The 18,511-nt window shown below is 42.6% G+C and overlaps 1 long non-coding RNA gene across 1 annotated transcript; it reads right to left on the minus strand.

The window, feature by feature from the left end:
• Positions 1-5,876: 5,876 nt before the first annotated feature.
• LOC308284558 lies at positions 5,877-7,551 on the minus strand. Its single transcript, XR_013962027.1, has 3 exons — positions 6,684-7,551; positions 6,417-6,482; positions 5,877-6,012 (listed from the first exon to the last, which is right to left on the minus strand). It is a non-coding gene; the product is annotated as an uncharacterized lncRNA (long non-coding RNA).
• Between the last annotated feature and the right edge of the window lie 10,960 nt (positions 7,552-18,511).

Genomic DNA, 18,511 nt, shown 5'->3' on the forward strand with positions numbered 1-18,511 from the left:
CACGTGTGCGTTGAAGTCCCCCAGTAGGACTACGGAATCCCCCACAGGTGCCCCATTCAGGACCCCATGCAGGGTATCCAAGAAGGCCGAATACTCTGAGCTGCTGTTTGGAGCATATGCACAAACAACAGTCAGAGTTTTCCCCCCTCCAACCCTAAGGCGAAGGGAGGCGACCCTCTCGTCCACTGGGGTAAACTCCAACGTAGCAGAGCTCAGCCGGTAGCGCTCCATCTCACACACAAGCTTAGTATAGGCTCCTTCCCCATCAGCGTTGTTAGGTTCCACGTCCCCAGGGTCAGCCTCTGCTGCCCAGGTCCGGTCCTCCTAAAGACTACGTTGTCACTGTGCTGTCACCAAATAAACTAAATCAATCAATCAATCAATCAATCAATCAATCAATCAATCAATCAATCAACCAACCAACCAACCTGTCTGATTGCTGATCTCTCCCTCAGAACAAGCAATGCAGTCAAAGCAGCAGACAGGTTCTCCTTTCCTTCTGGCCACACGGCTTCCAGGAGAACAGCTCTCACTGCACACTGACCGAGGAGGCTGCAGAGGAAAGGAACAATGGGCCAGATTCACTTACGTACGAACGTTCTTATGAAGACATTTCTTCTTAGACGCCTTTAAGAAGTTGTTTAAGAAGATTTGGCATACACCAATGTTTTCTTAGCTGTGATTTGTTCTTATGTTAAGAAAAACACACTCCAGAGCACGCTTTTCTTTTTTTTGTTGTTCTTAAGTGTGACATGTTGTGCACATATACTTTATTCTTTAAGTTTCTTAAATTCTACAGTTGTATAATAATATGATTTAAATCACCAATATATATGTATCATATCTTTAGAGCAGTGGTTCTCAAAGTGTGGTTTGGGGACCCCCAGGGGTCCTTTAGGAAGTGCCAGGGGGTCCACAGTAAAACGAGGAACAGTTTTACCACTTCAAACCTGTTTTAAACTTTGTTTGAAAATAGCCGATCTACAAGCTCACAACACATTACCCTATACAGCCCATTTTGAGTTTGTACAGTTTACAGTTTAGGCATTTAGCAGACACTTTTAATCCAAAGCGACTTACAATAAGCAGATAACACATCACTATACTAAACAAGATAATATGTCAGAACATCAGCAACAATATGACAAATGCATAATGAATATCAATCTAAAAAACAATATAATCAGTAAAGAAAAAAGCTTCTAATAAACCTAAAAAACAAATGCTAACTAGCTTCATGTATGGTCATTGAGTGTTTCAGTAGCGCTATGTGTTTAGGTGGACTCTGAAAAGGTGAGTCTTAGTCCACAGCGAAAGCTACCGAGTGAGCGAGTGACAGCTAGGGAGTTTATTCCACAGCCTGGGGGCCAGGAGGGTAAACTTTCTGATGATGCTCCTCCTGTTCTTAAACTGAACAGGAGGACAAAAAGAAACAAACAAAAAGAAACAAACATGAAAATACATAATTGAGCTCATAGAACAGTAATTCTCTGTGTCGTTATAAATGTATCTCTTCTGTGTCATTATAAATTATCTGTGTCGTTATCTCTCTCTCTCTCTCGGTCGTCCTCAGACGAGCTTCCATCGGAGTCTCCAGTCGTTACGGTTCTCCATACACCCGGCCAGTTCCGAAGAGCTTTCAGCTCCCGCATCTTTCTTCAGGACGTCCACATACGTTAATGCGGAACGTCCTCGCGATCAATGCCCGCGCGTCGGTTCCCACAGGACCAGCCTGCTGGCCGGGAGCTCCCGATGTCTGTATCTCTTCTATGTCGTTATAAATTTCCCCCCATATTCAAGTAATATTCAAGAATCGAAGAAGGAGGAGGAGTCCATCCTGAAGAGGTGGATGCCCTCTCTCCTCAGTGGGGGTTCTCCAGAAGTTCCACCAAGGCAAAGTTATTTTTGAGCCCCTGAACCCCAAAGTCCCCTAGCGGCGTCTACTGCCTGCAGTAGGGGCAGCACTAGAGCTGGGATACCCGACCGAAATCCGACGGGACCCGACAAGCCCGACGGGCTCGGGCTCGGGTCGGACGCATTTTCACAATTAATTGTCGGACGTCGATTCGGGTCGGACATAATTTTGATTCATAGAAAATAAAGTGTAAAACGATACAACTATCGTCTCTGTGTGTGCTATTTCCTTGTCTTTCTGGTGCACGTGACTACGCTCAGTGCGTTGTCTTGACAACCATGCACATGCTTCATGGGGAAAAGGAAGTGGGAGTATCATATGTGACAGAGAACAAACAAACAAACAAACAGATACACGAGAAGAAAAAGCGAATGAGTGAGAGATAATGTTGCCGCCAGCCGAGATAAAAGTTAACTTGTCTACGGTAAAGTTTAAAGCAATTGAAAACGAAAGAGGGAAATCAGCGCCGCTGTATGGACGCATTTCAACGTAGTTGTCAACGCAGACATAATTAAAAAGTCTGATGTTGAATGTAGCCTTAGCCTAAAACCCATAAACCATAATGGTTGGATTAATAATAGTTTTTGATTAAGAAAGACGGCCAACTGGCCGTGGACTGGCCGTTTGTGGACGCTGGATATTAAAAGCAGATGTCAGATTCGTCTATGCTGGTAAGACTGAATACATTTTGATATTGATTGAACTGTGGAAAAGGTTTGTTTGTGAATACTTTATTAACAGTTTGTAAAATAGGATTTTAAGTGTGTGACTGCAGCGAGTCACTGACTGCAGTCAGACAAGAGTCACCAGATGCGCAGTGCACGTTATAGCCTATTATTTAATAATCTAACGTAGCCTACTTGTGTAATTATTTAAAACACTTTCACAAGCCACAATGTGGCTTAATATTATTAAGGGTAACAAACAGGCACGCTGCATGCACTCACTGCACATTATAACACGTTTGCTAGTGAGTGTAAATCAGTGGCTTCCTCAAAGAAAAAGAAACGAGGCGAAAAAGCGTTGAAAACATAAGGTTCGGGCCTCGGCTCGGGTCGGACGCTTTTTCATGATTAATGCTCGGACGTCGACTCGGGTCGGACAGAAAACTGTCGGACACAGGTTCGGGTCGGACAGAAAAAATGGGCCCGATCCCAGCTCTATGCAGCACCCCTGCTGCTGAGCCAGGCAGCTTGTGCAGCAGGAGCTGCCACACCACAGGAGGCAGGGCAACCTTTCCTCCAAATCCAGAGGTTCGTGGCAAATGCCACACGCCACCTCCTGCAGTCTGGCGAGCTCCTGCTGCAGTTGTTGCAAAGCTGCCTGGCTCAGCTACTGCTGCTCCACCACCCTCTGCCTCAGCCATCCCATCTCCTGCAGCTCCTCCCTCAGCCGACCCATCTCCTGCACCTCCTCCTCCAAGCTCTCAACGCGTCACACTGCAACCCTCAGGTCCTCCCTGCAGGCACACAGCTCCTCTTTTGCTGCCTCTCCCTCCCTTTTGACCTGGAGGAGCTGGGCCTGCAGGTTGGCCATCTGGGGCTATCCCATTTCCAGAACAATCTCGTCCACCACCTGGCTTAGGGCCAACATGTCCAGGTTGGTGGACGGGCTGGTGGACGTTCCGGCTGCTCCCATATCACTGGTGCCACTGGTCCGGCGCCGCTTGTCCGGAGGGGACAGTTTCTTTCCCTTTTAATGGACGCTTGCAGAGGAAAAGAAATGCTGCTCTGCAGTGTGCTGTTCGTCGCTGAGATGAACTTGTAGATCGGATATTTTTCAATTTGGGGGTCCTTGACATGAACATGTTTAGAACCACTCACTGCTTTAGACTAGTTTTCAACAGGTCTGATAATTGCATTCCAACCCAAAATGACCCGGTTGAGTTGAAGCCCAAGCCCTCCCCCCTAGTGCCTAGATAGTTAAGAACAATTTTGCCTTCCTAAGAACATTTCATTAATGTGACTCGACTTCTCTTAGGAATTCACTTAACACACGGGTGACTAACCGGTCATTTTGGTCGATTTTGATATTGCAAAGTGCAATAACTCTCCCCATGAAGATCTCAGAAATGTCCCCTTCCATGACTTTTCCTACATACTCAAGATATTATGTTCTCGTTGTTTTCCCCTTCTGAAATGTTTCCTAAGAATGACATAATATACAATTATACCACTCTGACGTTAGAAATCGGTTATAAAGACAAGTCTCCCCCATTCTCCCCCTCCTGAGAGAATTTACACCTTTAGTGCTCCTGGAGTGCGCCTTTGTTCAAGGTAATGGATCATTTGCTTTTCACTGTCAGCTTAGCAAAGACATTAAAACCACTACCACTACACTAAGCAAATGGGACCGTACGGGTCCATTTCGTTTCATTTTACGCTCACAGGAGTTACTTCTCTCTCACACTGTGGGGACAAATAAAAGCGTAATTCTTTTACATAATAGATATTCGGTTAACATTACCAAACAAATGTTTAATTATATAAGCTCACAAACTGCATGGCTTCGGTGAGCTTGTTCTGTCCTGTGTCTAATCCAGGGGTTCTCAAACGTTTTTTATACCACACTCTACAAATAACAGGAATAAAATCCTTAGCGTTTATATAGTGTCATTTTCCCAAGCCTGTTTTTCTGCTAAACCATGAAGTGAACTTTGAAAGCTAGAGTATTTGAGAGGTCAATTGAAATGCTAATTCACATTTGGAAGACAATAGAACCTCTGCTGGCAGCAGGGAGGAGGTGTTGCTCTCCTGGGCCAAAAGGGAGATAATTTAACGGTCAAAATGAACAATAAATTCAGGCGGAGTGGAAGTGAATTTGTTTCAGTCACCCGAGTGTTAACTCTTTTACTGCCACAGAATTTAACAAAAAGCTCCATCCACTGCCAGCTAAATTTGAGAATTGTCGCTCATCTTTGAAGGCCTACTGGAGAAAATTGGCTTTGACTATAAAGACAACAATTATATGGCAACGAAGAATAGAATGTCTACTTTGCAACAGAAAAGGATTTCGTGCTTTTATCATGTTCTATTCATTAGCTAGAAGCTGCTGAATATGGCCTAAAAAACAGCTCTTTGAGAACATAAAGCTGAGAAAAATGCATTATTGTGAAGGAGACATTTTCAGGCAGAAATCTCTCTTTATCCTTTAGTGTTGGCAGTAACATCACACAGTAACATCACACCTATGCTCAGTGGTTGTTTACAAACAAATTCAAAAAAATAAAAACAAGTGCTTTTTACACACTTTTAGTGTGTAAGAGAAGTAAGAGCAGTAGTAAGGAGCAGTGCAGAACATTGACACAGTGACATGAGATTCAGCCTGAATCCTGCTTCTGCTTTCAGGGTTCTTTTTAGGTTGAAGTACAGTACAAATGATTGATGAAAATGAAAATAAAATATAAAACAACATTTTAGACACTAGAACTCAATTGTAATACTGCAAATGGAAAAAGGTTGTGGCCTACCTGCACTTACACAGGCCTCAACCACTACATGTCTACAGAGTGTATATGTGTGCGTGCGTGCGGGTGTGTGTGCGTGCGTGCGTGGGTGGGTGTGTGTGCATGTGTGTGTGTGTGTGTGTGTGCGTGTGTGTGTGTGTGTGTGATACAATTATCCATAAATAATCGATATCCATAACCTGCTAGCCCATCAAGGAGGAATTCAACCGTCTCAAGCAGGGAAACAGATTCTCCACAGTAGGGTTTCATATTGAAACAGTAACCTGTACCTGAATCACAGTACCTCAATCGCTTCTAATGCTATCATGCTGGTGCTCTCAAGTCCCAAGATCCAGTGGACTACCTGGAACTGTTAGATAACACAGGTCCAGATGCAAAGAGTGGTGACAGGATGTTCAAAATACGCCCAGTTCTAGATTATCTTGTCTCCAAATTCCGTGAACTGTACAAACCAAACCAAGATATTTCCATTGATAGGTACACTTTATTCAAAGGGCGCCTACAAAGTGCAGCAGGTCCAGGGACTGCAGTGGGGCTCCATTCTGTTTCACTCCAGCCAGGCTCCTCCGGAAGGGCTCCCCCGGGTCTGCTGAACTCTGCACCCCTACCCCTACACGAGCCCATGGTCGATCTGTAAATTATACAAATACATAATTACTACGAGTAAGCAGTGTTGTTTTTGACAGCAAATTTTGATTTTGTTTCAGTCGTAGTCTTTTGAATAAAAGACTACGACTGAAACGACTGAAACCTAGCGGTCGCAATAAAATACATGAAAAATAGTACACCTCCAAGCTCACAACGCGTCACAGCAGAATGCGTGGAGGTTGGGGGCCTACTATTTTCATCAAAAGGCTGTTTTAGACATTTCAGCCCCTGCCTCTCTAACATTCTATACAGTGTATACTAGTAATTATGTAAAAACAGAATTCATGGTCTGGAGAGGGCACTTTTTACAGATGGATAAAGGGCATGGGCTCAAGCCCCCTTTGATGTCTAAGTCTGATTTACAGAAAAAAGGTTTTTGTTCTTTACCTATCCTTGTCCTTGGACGACCACGATGTGGCAATGAAGAAGTAGGCTGTGCTGCACTTGACTCTTCTGAAATCACAGTAGTAAAATATAAACTAGTAAACATGATGTGCACAAAATGAAATCAATTATTTACACACCCAGCATGTCTCAGACAGGTCCATGACATTATGATGTAAATGATAAAAGCATTGAACAAACAGATAGCTGTATCTACTCTAAAATGCTATAGAATTATACAAAATGCATCAGTTTTTGTTTTCTCCTTACCTCTATTACCTCCAAACGGTATAGACCTAAGAACACAAGGAGTCCCCGGCACCTCTCCAGTCCATCCGACTCATCATCTAAAATCATAGCCAGGAAAATATCAAATAGTTTATATGTAAACAAATCAATTTACAATTTTGACATTAGCAAATATGAGTGACTTACAATAAGTTCATAATGTAATACATAAAATGCAGATATAGTAAATAGTTACCATGCATTTACTGTCACAGTGAAATGCCCTTTATATCCTGTATGTATATATAAAATGTCACAATGCAACATAGCTCTGTTTACACAAAGCTGTACTTCCTCCAACTGTATATAGGCTATCTTCCCCATTTTCAACTGTTTTTATTTATAACACTTGCTTTGGCAATGTAAACTATATTTTCTCATGCCAATAAAGCTCCTTTGAATTGAATTGAATTGAAAGGCTACGGGTGTGCGGGTGTGCACAGTACGATCACGCGCGTGCAACGCACACCGTACGTGCACGCGCGTGCACCGCACGTGCACCACACGTAAAAAGAAACCTCTCTCTCTCTCTCTCTCTCTCTCTCTCTCACGCATCGTACGCACGCACACACAAACTAAGCCACTAAATCCTAAAATCCCATCAAATAATCATAGTAGCTGGCTAAATGCTAACCTGTGCCGTGCACCGTACACTACATGCGGTACGTGCACGCGCGTAATAGGAAATCCACGTGTGTCCTGTGTAGCAAAAACAAACGCATATGCACTTGGATCCTAACTCTATGCTTGGATCAAGTTGCTGATCCGGTCCGGATACGGAAACGTTTCTTGCATGTAGTCTATGTGTGCGTGTAAATAACCGGATGCAGTAGGCGGGCTCTAGACCGGATCCCACTGGTGTATTCGCAATAGAGATCACATCTGACCAGACCAGACTTTAGGCTTGTCAATCAAACCAAGCTTCCTCACGGATGCAGTGGAAAGCCTGAAGCGATTCACATAGAGTATACTATACATACATGCAGATGCACTGGATTTAAGTCTAAGTCTTACCACTCTGGACAGTAGAATCATGGCCATCGTACAGTGAGTCTCTGCCTCTGTACGTCTGGCTGTTGAATGGGTGGCGGCGGTCTCTACTGCGCCCGAGATGTGTATCCACTGTGCCGTGCCGATCCATCCAGCGCGGGGGTCTCACTCTCAGGAACGAACGGCGAGTCTCTGCCTCTATGGCGGGGGTCTCCGAGTCCATATCGGGATATCAGGAGGCTCTTGATGCACTTTTTGACCCGGTTCTTCGCGACCAACGGCACCAAGAAATGGAATGTTTCTCTTCAAAGCCAACGGCTACACTACAGTAATCTTTTTCTCTTCTTCTTCATCATCAACATCATCATCACGACCACCACCACCATTCGTGGTGGGCGCTGCCTGGTCCTGGGTCACCAACGCGGGTAGGTTTGTAATCCTAATTCTAACAAAGTTTGTTGTCGAAACTTTCCTTCCGTGGATCATCATCTGCTGTGCGACCTCGGCCGTGGGGTGGTGGGGGATGGTCGCTTTGCTTCGGCGGATTGATACTGAGCAGGGCCTAGTACTTGGCCTAATACATCTCAATATTCTAGTACTGCTAAATACTACTACCTACTACAATTACTATACTACTAATACTATAAAACAACTGATTTCCGACAAAACGATCGCTTTTACCAACGTTTCTCTCTCTCTTTCTCTACTAACAGCCCGATGCATAAAACAATATAGTCCCTCAAGGCTAGCAGCTAGGTAGGCGCAGAGTCGCTCTGGGCAGGCGGAGCCAGGACAGTCTGTTTACTTTTTTTTTTTATGAACGTTTTCCGGCTGTCCTCAAAAGACCCCGACGACCAATTATACATTCAAAAGTTGCGCAAGGACGTCTTTTATCATAATCCATAAAAAACATCAAACGAACGAACGGCCGTATTGGCCGTCCTCACTAGAAAAAATTGGGGCGAACAGGAACGTCCAAAGCAGTATAAGAGTTAAGAGGAAAAGTTAAGAACGTATTGGTGAATCAGGCCCAATGATCAGTTTCAGTTTGAGTTACACCATGAGTTCAATATTAGATATTTTAGGAAGCCAAAGTGACCTTTTTGGATTCAAAGCTCCAGAATATTCTGTCTTCATCAAGGATGAGTTCTTCATCTCCGGAGGCTAACTTCTTGACCACACCCACATTGTGAACCTTCACGCTTCCATCAAGAAGCCACACCCAGTTCATGACATCATAAATTGGTAAAGGATCACCATTCTCATCAAATGATACATCATCACCAAATGAAGTGGTGAAGTTGACCTTTTCCAGGTAATAGACAATCTAGAAAATTATGAAGAACATTTTCAACATTTACTTGTGTAATTTAAATCTAATTGTAGGCTTCCAGGGTGCTGCGTTGCTGACAGCTACCGAGCGTGGTGTATTGCTTTTCAAAAACGGTTACCATATGGCAACATGAAAATCATTCCAATATTAAAGAAAAGTGCACTTCTCCACCACCAGGAAGAGACATTTCCTTGTATACCAGCCACATTCATCCAGTCATATAGGTGAACTGTGAATTCACATCATACCTGCCATGGCTGTATTGTTTGCAAACTGGCACAGCTGTGCCCAGTGAAAGGCCCTCTTCCTGGCACACATTGCAACATGTCATGGAGGGCATGGGCCAGAGCATACACAGCCTTGTACACATTGTACTCAGGTCTGAGATCAGATACATCCAACAGTGATGTTTCTGCTGTTGCTAGGTCCTCTTGTCCAGTACACACCCTTCCACCAGCATCCACCCACTCTGATGGAAGGGGTGCAAACTTACACTGAAATGTGATCTCCCAAAACCGCCTCACCTGAAGAACAATTAAGACTTAAACATAATTAAACCAGTTAAGTACCAGTAAGACACCTAAGGGCGAAAAGCGCCATATGGATTATGTTAGTTCTCCTAACAGGACGTCATCTGGGATACAATCCCTTTTATGCCCATATATGGAGATCCCTGCTCTGAGTATCTGACATCACTAATCCCTTTTATGCCCATATATGGAGATCCCTAACATAATCCCTTTTATGCCCATACATGGAGATCCCTGCTCTGAGTATCTGACATCACTGTGATGTCACCTGTTTATGCCAATATATGGAGATCCCTGCTCTGAGTATCTGACATCACTGCGATGTCACCTGTGATGTCACAGTGACACATCACCACAGTATCAGGCGTTACACGTATCCATACATACATACATAACATACATACATACGGACAAGCTGTGCCGGTTCTGCCTGTAAACTGCGACCTCAGGTTGCTATGAAATTAACCAAATTACTCACTATGCTATTTTCATGTCCGCTTTCAGGGTCGTGGTCAGGATGTATTTTCAATAAGAAGTCCTTGAGACCTGGTATCTCTCCACGACGGATGCCGATACCCAGGGTTCCTCTCAGGTACGGCATGAACCTGGGAGTCTGGAGTACGGCAAATGATGTCCACGCCTCACTGGCCATCCATTGCAGACCTGTCACATTCTGCTTTATCACCTATTGTGTTGAACAAAATGTATTAGTATCATTTATTTGTCGGTTCGACAAAGAAACCTTTATACTGTATGTCCAAAACCAAAGCTGAGATCAAAAGGGAAATGAGAACATGTGTAAAATACACACATACACACAATTGCAAGAGCATTACAAGAGCATTTAAATTGATGAATCTAGTCTAGTCTATATATATATATATTATTTTATTCTTAAGGATCAAGAAACCTCACCTCTTTATTTGTTTTATCAGACTTGAGAATATGAAAAGAAATCTAAAATGTTCTTGTCCCCGTCTACAGTTCTCAAGTTCATTTTCTACATTTGGATTGGACATTGTGGGACGTCGGGAGCCGTCCCTAGAGGGGGGGTACTGTCACGGTCACAGACTTTTGTCATTGTCTAGGTGTTGTATTTCTATGTGTGTTCCCTGGTCTAGTTGTCATGTTTCTATGTTCTACCCAGCTGTATCTCATGTGTAATCAGTCCTCATGTGTATATCAGTCTTGTTCCCCAGTTAGTCTTTGTTGAGTCATTGTCTAGTGTCACCTGGCTGTCAAGATCTTCATGTTTGTTTGTTTCCTGTATTAAAACACCCTACAATGAGTTTTGCACTCTGCTTTGCCTGGCTGTCTGCATTTGGGTCCTCACCACACCACCAGATCCTGACAGTAACATGGTGGTTTCGGAAAGACAACGAGACAACAAGCCATGGCTAAAATACTCAAATTGAATATATCCGACTAAAACCATTGAAAATATATACCCTAAACTATACCCTAGAGTCCGACTCGAGAGAGAGAACCTGGAAAGACAGTCACTGTCTGCACACAGTGTGACTGTGCCCAGAACTCATGTGCGTTTCCAAATCCGCGACTGTGGATGTTTCTCTGTGGTCAGTACAATGAAACCACGCCCCTCTTGATACAAATCTATATAAAACAAGATATGCCTACGTCACGTCAGTAACAAGAATAATCCAAGAATATCGTCCTGCATAGCAAAAGTCAGTACAGAGAGTCACACAGCACAGAGTGCCCATGAGCAGAGCCCTGTCCCCTCCACGGTGCGACAGGCAGGTTTCTGTCCCTAATGTCAATATACAGAGAGTTATATAGGCCTACAGTAGGCTACATGTGACACCTTGACAGACAACAGCTGCCCATGCAATACACATTGATCAATCAAAACATCAAAGGACAGGAAGAATAGCTACTCATCAACAGGTCTGATTCAAACAGACAATCTTTATGGCCTAAAGATAAACACCTCACAGCCTGAAGCAGTGACATGCTACCAGCTGTGTGAATCTGCTCCCTCAGGCAGGCAACATTTGAGTTCATTATACATTTTAAGATTACCTTGATATTAAACCAAATGCTACATGTTTAAACAGAAACTTCCTAGTTATCAATATCATTGGTCCCTATCACAAGTGACTCAGTGATATAATATATATTTATAGAAAAAGTGATTTTGTGTTTATGTATACAATTCAATCAGTATAGCAAATTATCATTATTCCTTATAATTATGAATGCATCATAAATCATGAACCAAACCTCCTCCAGTAGTTTAGACATTTGCCTCTCAGACACAAATGCAACAACCACGCGAGCTGTGGATTTCTTCATCACAGTTACAATCCTCTGAAATACATCTGAGTCAGAGTCTCTAGGCACAACCTCCATGTACGCTAGACAAGCCAAACCAGACTGGTCAAGCTCAGACTGTAAGGACCTGGCAGCATTGTGTCCATAGTCTTCATCAGCCAGCAGCATTCCTACCCAGGTCCACCTGAACCGCCTCATAATCTGGAGCATAGCTCGTACCTGATGGAAGGATAAGGGATTAGGCTAGAGAGGTCAGCCAACCTTAAATGTCAAAAGAGCCATTTTGGACCAACACATTTATACAAAAAAGAGCTGCAAAACATATTGATGGCTAATAAGTGTGTATTATAGCTAAATGAAGGAAATACAAATATACTGTCTGTTTTCCCAGTTGTCTTAAATGTTTTGCATTTGGAATCCATAGTGTAGCAGGGAATCACACACCAGTTTGTTTACACAAGCCACCTGGCTGGCACCTCGACAAAAATATATTTTACGTGTGAAGTTTGGCCTACTACAGCAACGATAAATGAAAGTTAAAAAGTGAATTTCCATCAGTGAATCTCCTACACAGATTCCACTATAGAAAAAGCTCTAATTGTTCTCTTTTGATGCTGTCAATGAAGACCTTTAGCAAGGAGAGTATTAAAGAATACCTTATTAAACTCAATAGACAGAGGTATTTGTCAAATGTATGGAACATGTACTACTACTGCAGTGATTCTCAAAGTGGGGTCCAGGGACCCCCAAGGGTCCTTGAGGGGGGTTTAACCACGTTAACCTTTTAGACAGGCTAGAACCAACATACACAACCTTGTGAGCTTGTGGATATTTTATGTGAACATTTTGAAATACTGTGGAAACAATTAATGACATGTATTGAGAACCAATGCTCTACTACAGTACCAGCAGATGTATAGTCTATATAAATTCACCTGGAAGGCATCACTTGGGATTGTTCTAAAGAAGGATGGGAACTGGCTATGGTCACTCAGACAGGCACAGGTTGCATAGTAACTGACCTACAAAAGGCACAAAACATATGTTCTCTAATATATGCAATCATCAACAACTGTCATACGAGCATATGATAAATTATCAACAACAATCCCTGTAGCCTCTCTCTCTCTCTCTCTCTCTCTCTCTGCTTCAACCTGTGAAAAGCAACTTTACACTCCATTCAACATATGCCATCTCTGTTCACATGCTCTAGTCTAGCTGAAAGTCATGTTCACTGTTGGGTGGAAGACTCTTCTGTCCAAAACGGTTACTTTTCAGAAAATGAGGGATCCAATGTAGTCATTATTTGTGTCCCAGCGCGGCTGACGGCTAGTCATAGCATTTTTTCTCATTTTCATTTTTTCATTTCATTGAAAGCTGGGGATCATAGCTACAAAATGATATATTGGTTGTGGAGATTGACCCAACAGTTTTGAAGATATGGCTTATAGAATGATGCCATGCTGAAATACTACTTTTGAGATATTCAAGTTCTAAATAAATGTCTAACCTGCAAATGACCTGAGGATCTCTCACATTAATTAAAAGAAAGTCTTATTTACATGCAGAGTTAAGCTCTGGCGTTTAAGTGAAACGTAGCCTAGATATCTTGAGATGCATGTGTGGCTTTTTTCATTTAAAAAAAAATCATATTAGCAGTAGTGAAAAACCCTGCCTTCCGTAATGACTGCCCCTCAGTCACACTGAGTCACATTTAGTTGCAAGCTGTTCATACTTTTCATTGTTCAATATGTATTAAACCCACGGAAACACTTCAATCTTTACACATTACAAATGTAAAAAATACAAAAAATAAAATATACAAAAAACCTCTGTGACACTGTAGTATGACAAGTAGGGCATTTATGTATGAAATAGGTTTCTGCCTGACAGCAACAATGTGTTTTATGTCTTTCAAAGACAAAATGTCATTTTAGATTAGTAAATAATGTAAGTAACCAAAATTAGGCATACAACATGTCATGGTAAAAGGCGGTTCAAATAGGAAACGTACTTGTGGCACTCTGTATAAACCTAATATTCTAGCAATAGCAAGAGAACTAGTTGAGGACACAGCACCCACAATTCCTAGCACTGGAGGGGAGCCAACACATCTCTCATCCAATTGAAACTGCTCCTCTCTCCCAGTGACCAGGGAAAATGCTGCACGGGATGCGACTCCAAGCGTCAAACAGGTATCATAGAGACTATATCCCAGAGTCACATTGGGTAGTAGGCTGCTGTTTATGTTGATCTCATTGATTGCAAAAGCCATGGTCTGAGCAAACCTGAAGCCGTCAATGGAAAACCTAACACACAGAAGTCCATTGTAACTAGACCACTGTCGATTCCATCGACTAAAACTTGATGAAAAATTTTCATCAACTACCTTTTTTCACAGATGAAAACTAAAAATTAAGCTATGATGACTAAACTAAATGACTAACTATATTGACAATTTTGTTAACAAATGAAAAAAGGAGTAAACTTTTAGGGAGGGACGAGTGCAGAAGAGGTCCAGTAAAAGAACACAACTTCTTCATCGTCACAAACACATCATCTTACTTTATGTTTGGATGCACTTGGGTGTCTTAAAATAGCAGATCTGCAAGCTGAGCTTGATCGGCTATTTTCAGCATGCAACCAAGTGTAACATCAGGCATTCGACTACATCAGAGTTGAAAAATGTTTGGTTGATAAAATTAACTGTAGTCGATTAAATCTTATAATATTTAGTCGACTAAAAGAAAAACGTTTCAGATGACTTACGTGTCAGTACCACACGTAACACACATAAAGCCATTTTAACTAACCATACACTACATGTTTATCTTGGTAGAAACATGATCAACTCATCCTAATACAGTACTATATGGTGCTATCTATCAAAAGGGGGGAAAAATGTCTGTGTTTGGGATACTCACCTAGAGCAAGTGACCTCTTGTTGCTTGGAGGTGAAAGACAACTCAGGGAAGACAAATGCGAGGTGGATACAAAACAAGCCACCCAGAATAAAGTCTCCGGCCTTGTACATTCTGTTCATATTAAACTGTTCCTGTAACTCACAAGAAGAGGAAGGAGAGATAGACAGAACAGAGAATGAAGACAACAATATCAAGGTTAAGTACATGTATGAAAGCAGGTGTGTGTCTAGAGAAGACATCGTGAATGTCCTCCTCTGTCTAACCCCCTCCCCCCTTTCTGAATCCATTGTCCAGTTGCTGCATTTTATACACAGTGATGTACCGTCCCCTGTGCCACCTTTTGGCATTACGTAATCTTTCACACCATAGGCAGTAGAGGCATAGCTTAGCATGTACACAAGCAATCCTTTCATATCAAAATAATATAGATATACAGTATACCACTAGTAAGACAAAGTGTCGGCCCGACAATGGCCAAAATGATTATTTTATCATTATTTTACGCTTGTTGTGGTCATTTTTGTATTGAAACACATATATGAAGCTTATTTTTTTTATAAAATATTTTCTAAACATTTTTATTTTACCATCCGTTTTTCAAGAAAAAGTTGACTATAACTCCAACCCTTAAGTGCTGTTCGGGTCATTTTGACCCGTTTTACATTTTCATTTGGAAAAAAAAGGGAGAAGTTTAAATTGTTTCCACCTGAAACTCACTGGCCTTAAAGATTCTTCTGAGATGAACATGCAAAAAAAATATTTTTGCACTACACCCATGCTACACCCCCCTCATATTTTTTGAACCTTAAGTGCTGTTCGGGTCATTTTGACCCGGAAGCACAGATGCACAGAAATACACAGTATTATGCCAAAACACAGACACACAGTCACCCCCACTTCTAACACCCCCCTTCCAAAGCCCCATTCCGAACCCCCCCCCCCCCCCCTCCCCACACTTATCCCCCCCCCTGATGCACAGAAATGCAAGGAATCATGTACAAACACAGATACACAATCACCCCCTAACCCCTTCCACCCCTCTTCCCTCCAACCCCCCTCACCTCACCCTTACCCCCTCCCCTCCCAACCCCCCAACCCAACCCCCCCCACCTCCCTCCCACCCCCCCTCCCCCCGTACTGTATACTAACACAGACACACAGTCACCTCCTCCCCCCCTCCCCCCTCCTGTCGCCCTCACCCCCCCCCCCCCCCACACACACACACACACCCTTCACCCCCTCTCCTCCTCACCCCTCCCCTCCTCACCCCTCACCCTCACCCCTCACTTATCTGAAGTTTTCCTTGTGACGGTACTGTATCTTAGGGGAAATTTTACATTATTTTACATAATCATAAGGTGCTGTAAAGTAACACTGTAATTCAGGGGTGCTGTGGATGAAAATGTTGTTTACAGGGGTTCCCTGAGACCAAAGTGTTTGAAAACCTCTGTCCTAGTGTATACGTTCAAGTGTATATTCATATGTGACGTTCATGTGTGTTCACATGTGTGTTCAGCTCTTGATGTCCTGTTCTTGAACCACAAGTATTCAATTAATGGGCATGTTGAAAAAAAAAAAAAAAAGTTCATAAAAATATTGTCTGATTTTCATTTTGTCCTATAAGCATGAGCAATATTGCCCAGTATTAAATAAAGTAGTTTTTTTACATGAATTTCAGCTAAATCGTTAAAAACGCCAAGCTCTTTCAGTGTTTAATGTGATATAGCAAAGCAGAAATGCAAACATTTACCATATATATCATATGAATTGATTGGTATTGAGTCAAAGTCAATGTATCATGATGATTTGTTAAGTAAAAATGTATATTAGTGTTGTTTTTTTTAAACCAAATATCCCCCGGGTCAAAATGACCCGAACAGAACGAAGGTGTAGTGAATCTGAACAGAACTTAAGGGTTAAGATATTATTCAAGACATTTCATACATAGACCTACAGTATAAGCAATGAAGCATACAACATACATAGACCTAGAACATAAATATCATACATAGACATAAAACATGAACATACATACCTTGTCAAATCTGTTGAAGAGGAAATGGGCCTGGGTGTCACAAGAAGACCAAGCTGAGAATGACAAAACAGAGAACATGTATCTTTATAAAACAGAGCAGGAAGCAAGGCTATCACCAGGTACATGTACACATAGACATCAAAGGGGGCTTGGGCCCCTGCCCTTGTACCCTTCTGTAAAAAGTGTCCTCTCCAGACCATGAATGCAGCTTTTACTGCGGTGAAAGAAATGCAAAATGCCCCCCTTTCCATGTCATACCCAAAGGCAGCATTCAAAATAATTGCCTTGTCCAAACTCTCCTGGAATTGAATGCAGTATCTTATGTTGAACAATTTCCCTCTCTGTGTGGAAATTATGCTGTTACACCACATCTCCAGTATTCACTTGATCATGCTTACTTTAGTGTGGTATCAAGTACCGAAAATAGCCGACCCCCAAGCTCACAGCGCTAGCTGGGAGGTCTCAATATTTCCACCAAAAGGCCCTTTTAGAAATGTCAGCCCCTGCCTCTCTAACATTCTCTCCACGTCCCTGGCTATCACGTCTCTGTCACTCGTCGTTAGGGTTTTCTTTATGACTGTGGTTATCAGTTACGTTTCAATTCAGTTCTATAAATGCTTATGCTATTTTCACTTTTCTAGCATGTTCTTCACGTGTCCCCAGCCTGCCCCACATGTTCAGTGACTAAAGAAACTGGCCACTCAAGACATGTAATGAACAAACCACTTGAACTCAAGTCTCGAGTAATCGATAGAAAGAAAAAAAAAACTTTTTGGGGGTGAACTACTCCTTTAAACAAAATACAAACATAAATGAACTAGCATGGTATTAGTACACCCACTTTAAAAAATATATATTATTAAATCTTAATAAAATAGAAATAAGAGAAATGCTGCACATGACATGAATCAGAACATGCGTGTGAGACAAACATGGATAACAACCTTGTGCGTCATAGAATGAACACGTTAACAACATGCAACATGTCAGGAACAGGTGTGTGTGTGGAAGAGCCTTCATCATGTCTCCTCCTCTTCCTCCCCCCTCCCCTCTCCCAAGCGCTTTGTCCAGCAGCGGGCTTTTATACCCACTGCTGTGACGTGCACACACACACACACACACACACGCACGCACGCGCGCACGCACGCGCGCACGCATGCACACATGCACGCACACAGGCACACACACCACGCGCACACACACACAGGCACACACACACAGGCACACACACACACAGGCACGCACACGCACGCACACACGCGCACACGCGCACACAAGTCAGTGATGTGCCACACAGCTTTCCCCTGTGCCACCCTCTCATGGCATTAGGACAGTAAATAATCTACTCATTTATATTTATATAGTTATGTATATTTACTTAGGTATATACTGTGTATATTTTTGGAGTATTGGTTTCATTAGCAGGCACATTATGTTAAATATAAATTTGTACTTTTGACTCACGGGTCCCTGCTCCTTCTCTCTCTCTCAACTAAGGGACCCCTTAGCTAGCTAAGGGGTCCCTGCTTCATCTCTCTCAGCTAAGGGGTTTGTGCTGGGTAAGGGGGGCTTCATCTCTCTCTCTCTCTCTCTCTCTCTCTCTCTCTCTCTCTCTCTCTCTCTCTCTGCGTGTGTGTGTGTGCGTGCCTGCTGAGAGATGAAGAGAGATGAAGCAGGGGCCCTTGCGTCATCTCTCTCTCAGC

The sequence above is a fragment of the Nannobrachium achirus genome, assembly GCF_963921795.1.
Source record: "Nannobrachium achirus genome assembly, chromosome: 5".
Taxonomy (NCBI): Eukaryota; Metazoa; Chordata; class Actinopteri; order Myctophiformes; family Myctophidae; genus Nannobrachium; species Nannobrachium achirus.